At 44.5% G+C, this 13,504-nt stretch overlaps 1 protein-coding gene across 2 annotated transcripts in view; it reads right to left on the bottom strand.

Annotated features, from left to right (window-relative positions):
• The window catches only part of galntl6 (polypeptide N-acetylgalactosaminyltransferase like 6), a 1,051,879-nt gene that overhangs the window by 543,188 nt on the left and 495,187 nt on the right, over positions 1-13,504 (bottom strand). The window lies entirely within an intron of this gene.

Raw genomic sequence — 13,504 nt, 5'->3', positions numbered from 1 at the left:
AGGCTAAAGAGGAGGGATTCCCCTTGTTTGTGTGCCATCGGGCAGATCATTCCATACATAATTACATTGAGTACTTAAAAAGAAAACCGAATGCATAATATAGTGTTACAGTTACAGAGTAAGTGCAGTGCAGGTAGACAAATAAAGTGCAAGGGCCACGATGAGGTAGATTGAGAGATCAAGAGTTCACCTTTAGCATACGAGAGGTCCATTCAAGAGTCTGATAGCAGTGGGATAGCTGTCCTTGAGCCTGGTGGTATGTGCTCTCAAGCTTTGTATCTCTTGCCTAACAGGAGAGGGGAGAAGAGAGAATGGTCTGGGGTGGGAGAGGGGTCATTGATAACGTTGGCTGCTTTACAGAGGCAGTGGGAATTGTAGACAGAGTCAATGGAGCTGGTTCATGTGATGGACTGGGCTGCATTCACAACTGATTTCTTGTGGTCTTGGGCAGAGCAGTTGCCACACCAAGCTGTGAAGCATTCAGATAGGATGCTTTCTATGGTGCATCTGTAAAAATTGGTAAGAATCGTTGGGTTCATGCTGGATTTTCTTGAGTGAGAGAGGCAGGCCATTGTGTTGGTTGATAGGTCAGGAGTTGTGGGTGCTGGTTCATCATGTCTGTCTGCCCCACATTTACAATGGACACAGGTTCCTGGCTGAACACTCCCTTCTCCACCTGCTCCCTCCCCATATCCTCCGGCACACTCCCCCTACCACACCCATCTGGGAAAACCCAAAAGAGCTGAGAATTGAACAGTAAGGCTAAAAAGAGGAGGGATACCCCCTTAGGATTCCAAACCCTTTGGGATATGATAGTGTAGTGGCTAAGTTGAGAGACTACCAGAGCTCTGCACAAATAAAGCAGAAACAGGAGTTCAAATCTCACCATGGCAGCTGGAAACTTAAATCCAACTAATTAAATGAATTTGGAACAAACAAAAAGACTGGCAAAGCAATTCATTAAAATAAAACAGATTTACTAATGTCCTTCCTGAAAGGAAATCTGGCCCATAGGTAACTCCAGACCCACCCACCAGTATTGTTGACTCCTATCCACAAAGATTAGTGGTGCTATGGATAGCGTAGAAGATTGCAAAAGATAGAGCAGGATCTAGATCAGTTGCAGATATGGGTGGAGAAATGGCAGATGGAGTTTAATCCAGCCAAATGAGGTGTTGCACTTCGGGAGATCAAATGCAAAGTGACAGCACACAGTTAATGGCAGGACCCTTAACACTGTTGATACAGAGGGGGATCTAGGGGTCCAAGTCCATAGCTCTCTGAAAGTGGCTGCACCACTTGATGGGGTGGTAAAGGTGGTGTATGGCATGTGTGCCTTTATTAGTCGAGGTATTAAATTCAAAAGTCAGGAAGTTACATTGCAGCTTTATAAAATTCTGGTAAGGCTGCATCAGGAGTATTGCATTCACTTCTGGTTGCCCCATTACAGGAAGGATGTGGAGGCTTTGGAGAGGGTGTAGAAGTAGTTTACCAGGATACTGCCTGGATTAGAGGGCATGTACTAGGAAGAGATGATGGACAAACTTGGGTTGTTTTCTCTGGAGCATCGGAGGCTGAAAGGACACCTGATAGAAGTTTAAAGATTATGAGAGGCATCGATAGAGTAGATAGCCAGTATCTTATTCTCAGGGTCAAAATGTCTAATATCAGAGGGCATGCATTTAAGGTGACAGGGGGCAAGTTCAAAAGGAGATGTGCAGGGCAAGTTTTTTTAAAAACAGTCATGGGTGCCTGGAGACAAATACGATAGAAGCGTTTAAGCAGCTCAGTTGGACACATGAATGTACAAAGAATGGAAGAATATGGACATTGTGTAGGCAGAGGGGATTAGTTTAGTTGGGCATTTAATTACTAGCTTAATTAGTTTGACACAACCTCGTGGACTGAAGGGCCTGTTCCTGTGCTGTACTGTTCCATGTTCTATCCACCTTCTCATTCAGGGACAATAAGGGAATGGACAATAAATGCTGGCATTACTCTATTCTGTGAATGAATCACAGAAAAAAAACAAGGTGAACCACTTTGCTGGAAGACTGATCACACAGACCCTCATCAATCAAGGGGAGAATTTCACCTTCATTGCAATAGCGAGTCAGTCTAGACTGCCTGCTGTACTCTTCACATAACATTTGTGTCAAATACGTGGAGGTGAGCACTACTGAGGAATAGTACATGTTTACTACTATTGACCAGACAAACCTCTCCCCACCATCTCCTCCATTAAGGAACATCAGCTGGGCTTTTAATGCCCCCCCTGTAAAATGTAATCAAAAAATCTGCAGATACTGGAAATCAGAAATAAAACAGAAAATGACAGAAACATTCAGCAAGTCAGGAAACTTCTGTGGAAAGACGAGCAGTTAACATTTAAGAGTTAACTGGTTATCTCCCCTCTACTCTCAGTCCAGATGAAGGGTCTCAACCCAAAACATTGAGTTGTCCATTTCCCTCCATAGATGGTGCCTGATCCACTGAGTTCCTCCAGTAGTTTGTTTTTATTTTCCCCTGCTCCAGATTTCAGCATCTGCAATCTCTTGGCTCCGAACAGTTAAAATTAACTGTTTCTCCTTCCACAGATGCAGCCTGATCTGTTGAGCATTTTCACTTTTTTCTGTTTTTATTTTACAACCATCTGACAGTTCTCTGGACATTCTTACCAGCACTAGTTCTTGTTCCCATTTTTAATTTTTGCTGAAGAGAAATTAATACTAAAAACAGAATCTGAATTTACTGGAATATTGATCAAGTTTTTGGATTTTATGTGCTGTAATGTAACCATTATGGCTAAGCAGAAAAGATCGAGTTCCTGCAGTTGAGGTAGAATTTTCTGTCCCTTGTACTAAATTTAGAACATGCTTAGGCATATCCTTTCACTCTGCTGCTGAAATTTGGATTTTGGAAACATTCAACCAAGTCACTTATCGCCTGCTCAGTACAAGGTGTGAACAACTTTCTATCCTTAAATCTTGGCATGCACGGAGACTGGCTCCCACAGGGAGTATCAGCGCAGGAGGCAATATCAGTGATCCAAATTCATTCTGCAAACCACTTCCATCCTAATTGTTCGTCCAAATCCCGACACTCTACTGAGAGAAAATTCGGAATAAGCGATGTATATCAAGACCAAATGTGAAATCAAATCTCAGTTTGAAGTTTGCACATCCTTTAAGATTTGCTAGGTAGTTCAGCAACCTAGAACATCGAACAGTACAGCACAGTATGGGCCCTTCGGCCCACGATGTCGTGCCGACCTATATAAACTTTATCCACATTCTATCTATCCCCCTCTCCACCTCCCATAACCCTCTATTTTTCTTTCATCCATGTGCCTAAGAGTCTCTTAAATTACCCCTACCACTCCCCCCCAGCAGTGCATTCCAGGCACCCACCACTCAAAGAAAAACCAACCTCTGACATCTCCCCTAAACTTTCCTCCACACACCTTAAACGGGTGACCTCTAGTATTGGCCATTGGCACCCCAGGGAAAAGATGCTGGCTGTCCACTGTCTATGCCTCTATCAAGTCTCCTCTCATCCTCCATCTCTCCAAGGAGAAAAACCCCAACTTGCTCAGCCTTTCCTCATAAGACATGCTCTCTAATCCAGGCAGCATTCTTGTAAATCTCCTCTGCACCCTCTCCAAAGCTTCCACATCCTTCCTATAATGTGGCAACCAGAACTGAACACAATATTCCAGATATAACATAATCTGACCAGGGTCTTGTAGAGCTGCATCATTACCTTTCTGCTCTTGAACTCAATCCCCCGACTAATGAAGGCCGGCACACCATACACCTTTTTAACCACCCTATCAACTTATGCAGAAACTTTAAGGGATCTATGTACTAGAAACCCAAGATCCCTTTGTTCGTCCACACTGCTAAGAATTAACCATATACTCTGCCTTCAAGTTAGGTCTTCCAAAATGTAACACTTCACACTTCTCTGGATTGAACTCCATCTACCACTCCTCTGCCCAGCTCTGCATCATGTCAATATCCTGTTGCAATCTACGACAGCCTTCTGCACTATCTACGACACCAACCTTCAAGTCATCTGCAAAATTACCAACACACGCTTCCAAGTCATTTATAAAAATTACTAAGAGCAGGGGTCCCAGAACAGATCCCTGCAGAACATCACTTGTCACCGATCTCCAGGTCGAGTACTCCCCTTCAATAATCACCCCCTGCTCTCTGTGGGAAAGCCAATTCAGAATCCACAGTCAATTTTCCATGGATCCCATACCTCAGGACCATCTCGATGAACCTACCATGGGGAACCTTGTCAAATGCCTTGCTAAAAATCCATATACCACATCCACTGCTCTACCTTCAATCTGTCTTGTCACTTCCTTGAAACACTAATAGGCTCGTGAGGCACGACCTGCCCTTCACAAAGTCATGTTGACTATCCCTTATAAGACTGTGCATCTCCAAATGCTCATAAATCTTGTCCCTAAGAATCCTCTCCAATAGCTTGCCCACCACTGACACAAGACTAACTAGTTTATAATTCCCAGGATTATCCCTTTTGCCTTTCTTGAACAATGGAACAACATTTGCCATCCTCCAAAACCAATCCTGTGGCCAGGAAAAGACTCAAAGATCATTGTTAACACTCCAGCAATCTCTTTCCTCACTTCCCATAGTACCCAGGGTTATATCCTATCTGACTCTGGGGACTTATCTATTCTAATGCTTTTTAGTAGTTCCAACAATTGCCCTCTTAACTTCTACATGATCCAATACATTTGCCTGTTCCATGCTAACCTTCCCTTCATCTAAGTCCCTCTCCTCGGTGAGCACTGAAGCAAAGTATTCCATTAAGGACCTCCCCAAACTCCTTTGCCTCCAGACAAATTTCTTCCCCCTTATCCCTGAGCAGTTCTACCCTCACCCTTGTCATCCTCTTGTTCCTCATATATGTGCAGAATGCCTTATGGTTTTCCTTAATCCTACTTGCCAAGGCCTTCTCATGCCCCCTTTTAGCTCTACTAAGTCCCTTCTTAAGCTCTTTCTTGGCTACCTTATAACTCAAGAGCCCTGACTGATTTTACTTCCTAAACCTTAAGCTTCCTTCTTCCTCTTGACTAAACCTACTACCTCTGTTGTTAACCATGGTTTCTTCACCCTGCCATTCTTTCCTTGTCTCAGTGGGACAAACCTATGTAGAACCCCATACAAGTGGTCCCTAAACAATCTCTACGTTTCTGCAGTGCTGTTTCTGTTCCCAATTTACGCTCCCAACTCCCTGCCTAATACCTTCGTAATTTGCTCTCTTCCAATTAAATACTTACCCGTAATGTCTTATACTCTGCAAAAACTCTATCCTCCAAGGCTGAAGATAGTCATGTCAGATGTGCTGTTTTATTTATGTTTGGAGCCCAAGGTTGTTTTAAGGTGCATGAAAGAAACAGTATAGTTTTAAATGGGTACTTGCTCCTGAAGGCAAAGGTAGGTCATTTCAATGTAAGTAATAGGGAGATATTAATGCTTATTACTAGATCCCAGTGTGAACTGCACTGAGAAGTTCTATGCAGAGACCTTGCACAAATGTGAACAACTTGGGGTGGCAGAGTGGTACAACTCATGGAGATGCTGCTCACAGCTCTAGTGACGGGTTCAATCCTTGTGGAGGATTGCACATTCTCGTTGTGAACCTCTATGTGTCCTCCGGGTTCTCTGGTTTCTCCCCATAGCCACAGAACATGTAGGTTGGTAGATAAATTGCCCACTGTAAATTGCCACTAGTGGAGGTGGAGGTGGATAACAGATCAATGGGAGCATTTAATGGGAATTTGGGGAGATAGGTTACAGGGAAAATTAGAGTGGGAATAGCAGAACTAAAGGGCTTGGGTAATAGGTAGAAGCTAGGACTTTTTTTTTCCATGGAGCAGAGGAGGCTAAGGGTTGACTTTATAGATGTTTATAAAATCACTGAGGACCATAGATGAAAAACACTGATGCTGGAGGAACTCAGCAGGCCAGACAGCATCTGTGGAGAAAAGCAGGCAGTCAACATTTCAGGTCAGGACCCTTCTTTTTTCTACCTTTATCCCCCCTTTCTCTCCTTACCTTTGACCCACCCCCCAGTGGATCTGCTCTCCCCTCCTCCCCTGCACCTGCCTATCAGTAGCTCTTACCTGCATCTACCCATCGCCACCTTGTGCCCACCCCATCTCCCCTCTTTAGTTCACCTATCACTGCTCTGCTTTTCCCTCCTATATACTGGGCTTCCCCTTTTCCTATCTTCAGTCCTGAAGGGTACTGACCCAAAACGTTGACTGCCTGCTTTTCTCCATGGATGCTGCCTGGCCTGCTGAGTTCCTCCAGCATCTTGTTTTTCAAAGACATCATGTTGGAAGGTTAATCGCCCACTGTAAGTTGCCCTTCGTGTTTAGGCAAGTAGGAAAATCTGGTGCTGTGGTGGGGGAGGGGTAGTTTATCAGAACAAAGGGAGAATAAAAAAATGGGATTAAACTAAGATTAGTGTAAATGGATAATTAATGGTCAGTGTGGACTCAGTGGGCTGAAGAGCCTGTTTTCATTGCTTTAGTTCTCTATAGGCCAGAGGTTTGCAACAGTCAATGAGGATGTTGCATTTTCCTATCCCTCTTTGCTTATACCTTGCTGCATCTGGAATTCTAGCTTTTTGCTAATCACTCCCTTGGACACCCAGTTCCCACTGCAGCTCAGGTGTGCAATCCCTCACCATTTAGGTTGAGCCATGTTCCAAATCTCAGTGTGGGGGCAGAAGTTACATAGAACAGTACAGGCCCTTCAGCCCACAATGTTGTGCCAACATTTTATCCTGCTCCAAGATCTATCTCACCCTTCCCTCCCACATAGCCTCCCATTTCTGTCATTCATGTGTCTATCTAAGAGTCTCTCAAATGTCCCTAATGTATCTGCCCCCACAACCTCTGCAGGTAGTGCATTCCACACACCACTAAAAAAAAACTTAACTCTGACATCCCCCTTACACCTTCCTGCAATCACCTTAAAATTAGGTCCCCTTGTGTTAGCCATTGTCATCCTGGGAAAGTCTGACTGTCCTCTTATCATTTTGTACACCTCTATCAAGTCACCTCTCATCCTCCTCTCCAAAGAAAAAAGCCCTAGCTCACTCAACCTATCCTCATAAGACATGCTCTCCAATCCTGGCAATCTCCCCTGCACCCTCTAAAGCTTCCACATCCTTCCTATAATGAGGCAACCAGAACTGAACACAATCCTCCAAGTGTGGTCTAACTAGAGTTCTATAGAGCTGCAACATTACCTCGCAGCTCTTGAACTCAACCCTGACTAATGAAGGCCAACACACCATATGCCTTCTTATCAACTTCTTTAATTCATTAAACTAAAGTGACTCTTGCCTTATTTTTTGCTTACCGATTCACTCACAAGCTACTTAGGATGTCAACAAAGCAATCCACCGATTCACCCACCCCCACAACTTTGCTTTCCACAGAGACTGTTCTCCTTGGGGCTCCCTGCTTTGCTCATCCCTCCCCACCCCGCTGCACTTTCCTCTGCCGCCAAAGGAAGTGTAATACCTGTCCCTTCACCTCCTCACTCACCACCGTCCAGAGGCCTGAACAGTCCTTCACCAGGTGAGGAAGGTTCACCTGCATTCAGATGCCCAGCGTGTGGCCTCCTCTACATCTGCAAGACCAAGTGTAGATGAGGTGACCATTTTGCAGAGCACCTGCACTCTGTCCACAACAGCCACCTCGAGTTTCCTAACGCATTTCACTTTGACTCTCCTTCCTACTCTCACACTAACCTCTGTCCTCAGCCTTCTCCATTGCTACCGAGAGACCAAACAAACCGGAAGAACAACATTTCATATTCTACGTGGGTGGCTTACAACTTAATGTCATTAATGTTGAATTTTCCAATTTCAGGTAACACACTAATGGCCAATAAAGAAATTAAAATCTGCAAAACTGGACAGTGGAAGTAGACAAACCAAATGTCTTTGTTCTTGGTACGTGGTGGAAGGAATGGAGCCTGCCATTGTGAGACTGTTCTTGCAGTCACCATTTTGTGAGCTGGTTCTTGCTCAGGGATGGCTCCATTCATCACCTACCAACCTCTATCCCACCCTGGTACTTATTGCTGCATACTGGCAATCTTTCCTGCTACCCGCCCCAGTCCTGATGCAGGACCTCGACTCAAAACATAGACATAGCTTTTGTCTCCATAGATGGTACTTGACCTGCTGAGTTCCTCCAGTGCTTTGCTTTTGTTCTAGATTCCAGCATCTGTAGCCTCTCTCACCTTTAGGATACTAAATGTTCCAGTCAAGTACCCTCTCACGTGGTGGCTTACGTGCTTGGCTACAGATGACTTGTGAAAGCACAGCATTGTGGACACAGCAAATTACTGGTTGCACACAGTTCTGTGACCCGTATAATCATCATTCTGGAGCTTCTTTCTACTGTCCTTCTAACATTTATGCTTAGTCTAAATTCTGCTGCCCTTGTCTTAATGCAGTCTGTCTTCGTCACCCAGCAGCTTGACGACACACACTGGGTCCTGACGCCTCTATATCTGTTCGAGAATTCTTGTAGGGCTTTCAAATCCTTCCGGTTTTCTCCCTCCTCCCTATCTCTGTAACCTCCCTCAACTAGACTTCTCCATCTCCAGTAAATTCCTCGTCCTACACTCCACCCAGTAACCTCGACCAGCCCTGCACCAGTTCCCATCTCAGTAACCACCTCCCCTGTATCAGTAACCTACATTAATTCTACCTCCCTCCCTCTCAATTACATCTTCTAGCCCTGCAACCTTCCTCATCTCAGTACCTTACTACAACCTCAACAACCTCTTCTTACCTCATAAAAGCTTATGTAACCTCACACCTATTACCCTCTTCAGCCCTTACCCCTCCCAATCTGAGTAACATCTCCAGCCCCTAAACCCTTTGCTATCTATGTAATCTGTCAACCCCTGAGCTCCTTCCCATCACAGTAACCTCCTTCAGCATGATAATCAGAGCTGCAGTGTAAATTTTATCTCAGTCACCTCCTCCAGCCCCATATCTTCTCTATCTTAGTAACCTCTTCCAGGCTCAACCTTCCCTACTCCTAACATCCCCTACATCCCTTCCTATCTCAGTAATCTTTCCTAGCCCCTTTATCCCTCCATGTCAGTCACCCTTTCTAGTCCCTATATCATTCCCTAGCTCAGTAACATCCTCCAGCCTTCCATCCTTCCTACCTTTATACTTACAACTCTACAGCCCTCATCTCTGCAACCTTCTCCATCTCTGCAACCCTACTTATCTCAGAAACTTCCTTCGACCTTGCACCCCTCCCTATCTCAGTAGCCCTACCTGACCCCATCTCAGTCATTTCCAGTTGTAGACTCCTCTCTCAGTAACCACATCCACTCCTCACATGGACATAGGCCAATGGTCCTCTTGAGCGCACTCCGCTATTCAATAATATCATAGCTCACCCAATCCTGCACCATGACCCCCCTCCATTCATATCCTGTGGACCCCTTTTAGGTCAAATATCTGTTAGTCTTCACCTCAAATGTATCCGACGCCTCCGCCCCCACAGCCGACTGAAGTAGACAATTCCAAATATTCCTGCACATTCAAGAGAAGAAATTGCTTCTCACCTCCATACTAAATGGGCAACATCATGCACCCTGGTTCAAGGTTCCTCCACTAGGAAAACACCCTCTCAGCATCCTTCCTGCTAATACCCCTCAGAATCATCCATGGTTTCATGCAAGATCATTTCTCATTCTTATAAACTCTAATGGGCATAGGCTCATCCTTTCTTCATACATCCCAGGAATCAAACTAGTGAATCTTCTCTGTACTACTTCCAATGCAGATACATCTTCCCTTAAATACAGTGACCAAAACCATATGCAGAATTCTAGGCGCAGTCTTAGCATTGTCTGGCAAAGCTGCATCAAAACTTCCCTCATTTTATACTTTACACCTCTTGTAATAAAGGCCAATGCTCCATTAACCTTCTTGTTAAGCATTTTGAGATGCATTGCTAGGTTCTTGGCACCAGACAAACACAAGTTGTTGTTAATGTTATTGCCTGCTGGGTGCACATGTGGCCCACTTGGACAAAATATTGTGGATTTAGGTCCCAGTGCTGTGATGAGGGAGCTCTGCAATATTAAACACGTTGCCAATGGACACAGCCAAGGTCATTCTGCCTCTCACACCACTATTGGAATATATTAAGAAATATAGAACACAGGAGCAGGAGTAGGCAGGTTGGCCAGGACTGCTCCTCCATTCAAGATCATTATGGCTGATCATTCAAATTCAATACTACACTCCATCTTCCTCCCCACACCTCTTATCCCTCTAATCCCAAGAACCATGTCTAACTCCTGCTTGAATATAGTTAATCATTTGCCTTCAGCTGCTTCCTGTGGTAACAAATTCCCAATTTTTATCGATACACCATAGAAATCATCCTATCCAGATGCATCACGGTTTGGTATGGCCACTGCTCTGCCCAAGACTGCAAAAAAACTGCAGAGAATTGTGGACACAGCTCAGCGCATCATGGAAACCAGCCTCCTCTCCATGTACTCTGTCTACACTTCTCACTGCCTTAGTAAAACCACCAACATGATCAAAGACCCCACCCACCCCAGACATTCTCTCTTCTTCTCCCTCCCATCGTACAGAAGGTACAAAAGCCTGAAAGCACGTACCACCAGGCTCAAGGACAGCTTTGATCCCTGTGATAAGACTATTGAACGGTCCCCTAGTACGATAAGATGGACTCTTGACCTCACAATCCACCTTCCTGTGGCCTTGCATTTTACTGTCTGCCTGCACTTTCTCTGTATCCATAACAATTTACTCTGTATTGTTTGATTGTTTTCCCTTGTACTACCTCAACGCACTGTTGCAATGAAATGATCCGTATGGATGCCAAGCAAAACAAAGTTTTTCACTGCACCTCAGTACACGTGACGATAAACCAATTTACCAATTTCCAGCGGTTCACCACTCTCCGGGAGAAGAAACATCTCCTCCTCTTAATTTTAAAGCAAGGGTTATCCCTGATATCCTGGCCAATACTAATACCTCAAACATTGTCACTCAATGATGTTTGCATGTGCTGGCTGTGCACTAATTGAATGTTGCATTTTTGACATTGCAGCAGGGACTACCCTTCAAGAAATACTTCACAGCCTTGTAAGGTGCTCTGAGACATCTTTAGCTTGGTGACAAGTGCAAAGGAAATGCAAGTTCTTGCTTTGTCTGTGCACTGATTTGTGCAGATGTTAAAGTGTAAGCCCACTGGGGCGACACAAGCTTCGGGTTTGAGAAGACTCGGTCAATCCCAGGGCGGCGTTAGAGGTGGTGGGGAAAGCTTGAAGTAAAAAAAAAAATGGGTCGCACAATGCCTGACCTCCACATTCTGTGACCAGATTCAGTAATGAGGCGAGGTGATGTAGTGGTTACATTACTGGAGGTCTGAACTAATTATCTGGAAACACAGGCTCAATTCACTGCAGCTGATGCCCTGGGCCTTGGGAGCTTCTGAATATTTAAGTGACAGGGCCATGACCAAAATGATAGATTGGTGGGTCGTGATGAATATTGAGGCCTCATTTTGCCAAGATTGGTCTCAGCACAATTCCAAAGAGGTGCCACAATCCTAACACTGCTCAAGATGTTACTGAACAGATTAGTTCTAGTTGATCAAGAGACAGGACAGGTTTCCTGGAATGTTTTCCCCCTTGATATTTACTTCAAAAAGCAGAAGAAAGCAGTTAGCAGTAAATACATGTTATTTGAACAATGATAACTCAAAACAGAATGCCTGCAATCAGATGGTGTTGAGCTCAATTAGAAATGGGAATAAGTATGGGGAGGACAATCAATGCTTGGAACACTCTTCGCAACATTTACTCACTTAGAGTACTGTGTCCAGTTCTGGTCGCCTCATTATAGGAAGGATGTGGAAGCGTTGGAAAGGGTGCAGAGGAGATTTACCAGGATGCTGCCTGGTTTAGAGTATGCGTTATGAGGAGAGACTAAGGGAGCTAGGGCTTTACTGTTTGGAGAGGAGGATGAGAGGAGACATGATAGAGGTGTATAAAATATTAAGAGGAATAGAGTGTACAGCCAGCAACTCTTTCCCAGGGCAACAATACTCAATACAAGAGGGCATGGCTTTAAAGTAATGGGTGGGAAGTTCAAAGGAGATATCAGAGGAAGGTTTTTACCCAGAGAGTGGTTGGGGTATGGAATGCGCTGCCTGGGGTGGTGGTGGAGGCAGGTACATTGGTCAAATTCAAGAGATTACTAGATAAGCATATGGACGAATTTAAAATAGGAAGATCTGTGGGAGGAAGGGGTTAGATAGTCTTAGGTGAGGTTTAAAGGTCGGCACAACATTATGGGCTGAAGGGCCTGTATTATGCTGTACTGTTCTATGTTCACGAACTACATATCAGTGGAACACAGTTCAGTCATCTGCATGAAGTGTCTGCAGCTGTAGGCTCTAGCTACACAACTTATACTTACATGACACCTTATATGAATTAAAAGACTTGTACAAACATGTTATCAAACTTAAGTGTTATAAATAGTATGGAACCTGGCCCTTCGGCCCACCCTGTCCATGCTGACCATCAAGTTCCCATATACACCAATCCAATTTACCAGTAGTTGGTCTGTCACCTTCTATGCCTTGATGATTCAAATGCCATTTGGAAATGTAAATATACTACATCTACTGGTTCCCCAACATCCACCCTGCTCCTTACTTCAAGGTGTTGCATTTTGGAAAGTCATTTCAAGGTAGGACTTTCACAGTGAACAGTAGGGCCCTGGAGTGTTGTAGAACAGAACAACCTTGGAATACACATGGTTCCCTGAAAGTGGTGGCGCAGGTAGACAGGATGGTGAAGACAGCTTTTGGAACACTGTCCTTCATCAGTCAGGGCACTGAGTATAAAAGTTGGGAGGTCACAGTGCAGTTGTATAGGATGTTGATGAGGTTGCACTTGGAGTATTGTTGTTTTGGTCACCCTGCTATAGGGAAGATGTTATTAAACTGGAAAGAGTGCAGAAAAGATGTACAAGGATGTCGCCAGGACTCGAGGGCCTGCATTATAGTGAGAGGTTGGACAGGTATCCTTGCAGTGTACAAGACTAAGAAGTGATCTTACAGAAGTGTATGAAGTCATGTGGGGCATAGAGAGGGTGAATGCACTTAGTCTTTTTCCCCAGGGTTGGGGAATCAAGAAGTAGAGGGTAAAGGTTTAAGGTGAGAGGTGAAAGATTTAAAAAGGGACCCGAGGGGCAATTTCTTCACACGGAAGGTGGTGGGTATATGGAATGAGCTGCCAGAGAAAGTGGTTGAGGCAGATACTACAACTACAATATTTAAAAGACATTTGGATAAGTACATGGATAGGAGGCGTTTAGAGGATATAAAGTTGAGAGAGAAGGATGAGATGGAAGCTGGTAG

The sequence above is a fragment of the Pristis pectinata genome, chromosome 7, assembly GCF_009764475.1.
Source record: "Pristis pectinata isolate sPriPec2 chromosome 7, sPriPec2.1.pri, whole genome shotgun sequence".
In the NCBI taxonomy this organism is placed as follows: domain Eukaryota; kingdom Metazoa; phylum Chordata; class Chondrichthyes; order Rhinopristiformes; family Pristidae; genus Pristis; species Pristis pectinata.
The sequence above is the reverse complement of the archived record's forward strand: the minus strand, read 5'-3'. Positions and strand labels throughout refer to the sequence as shown.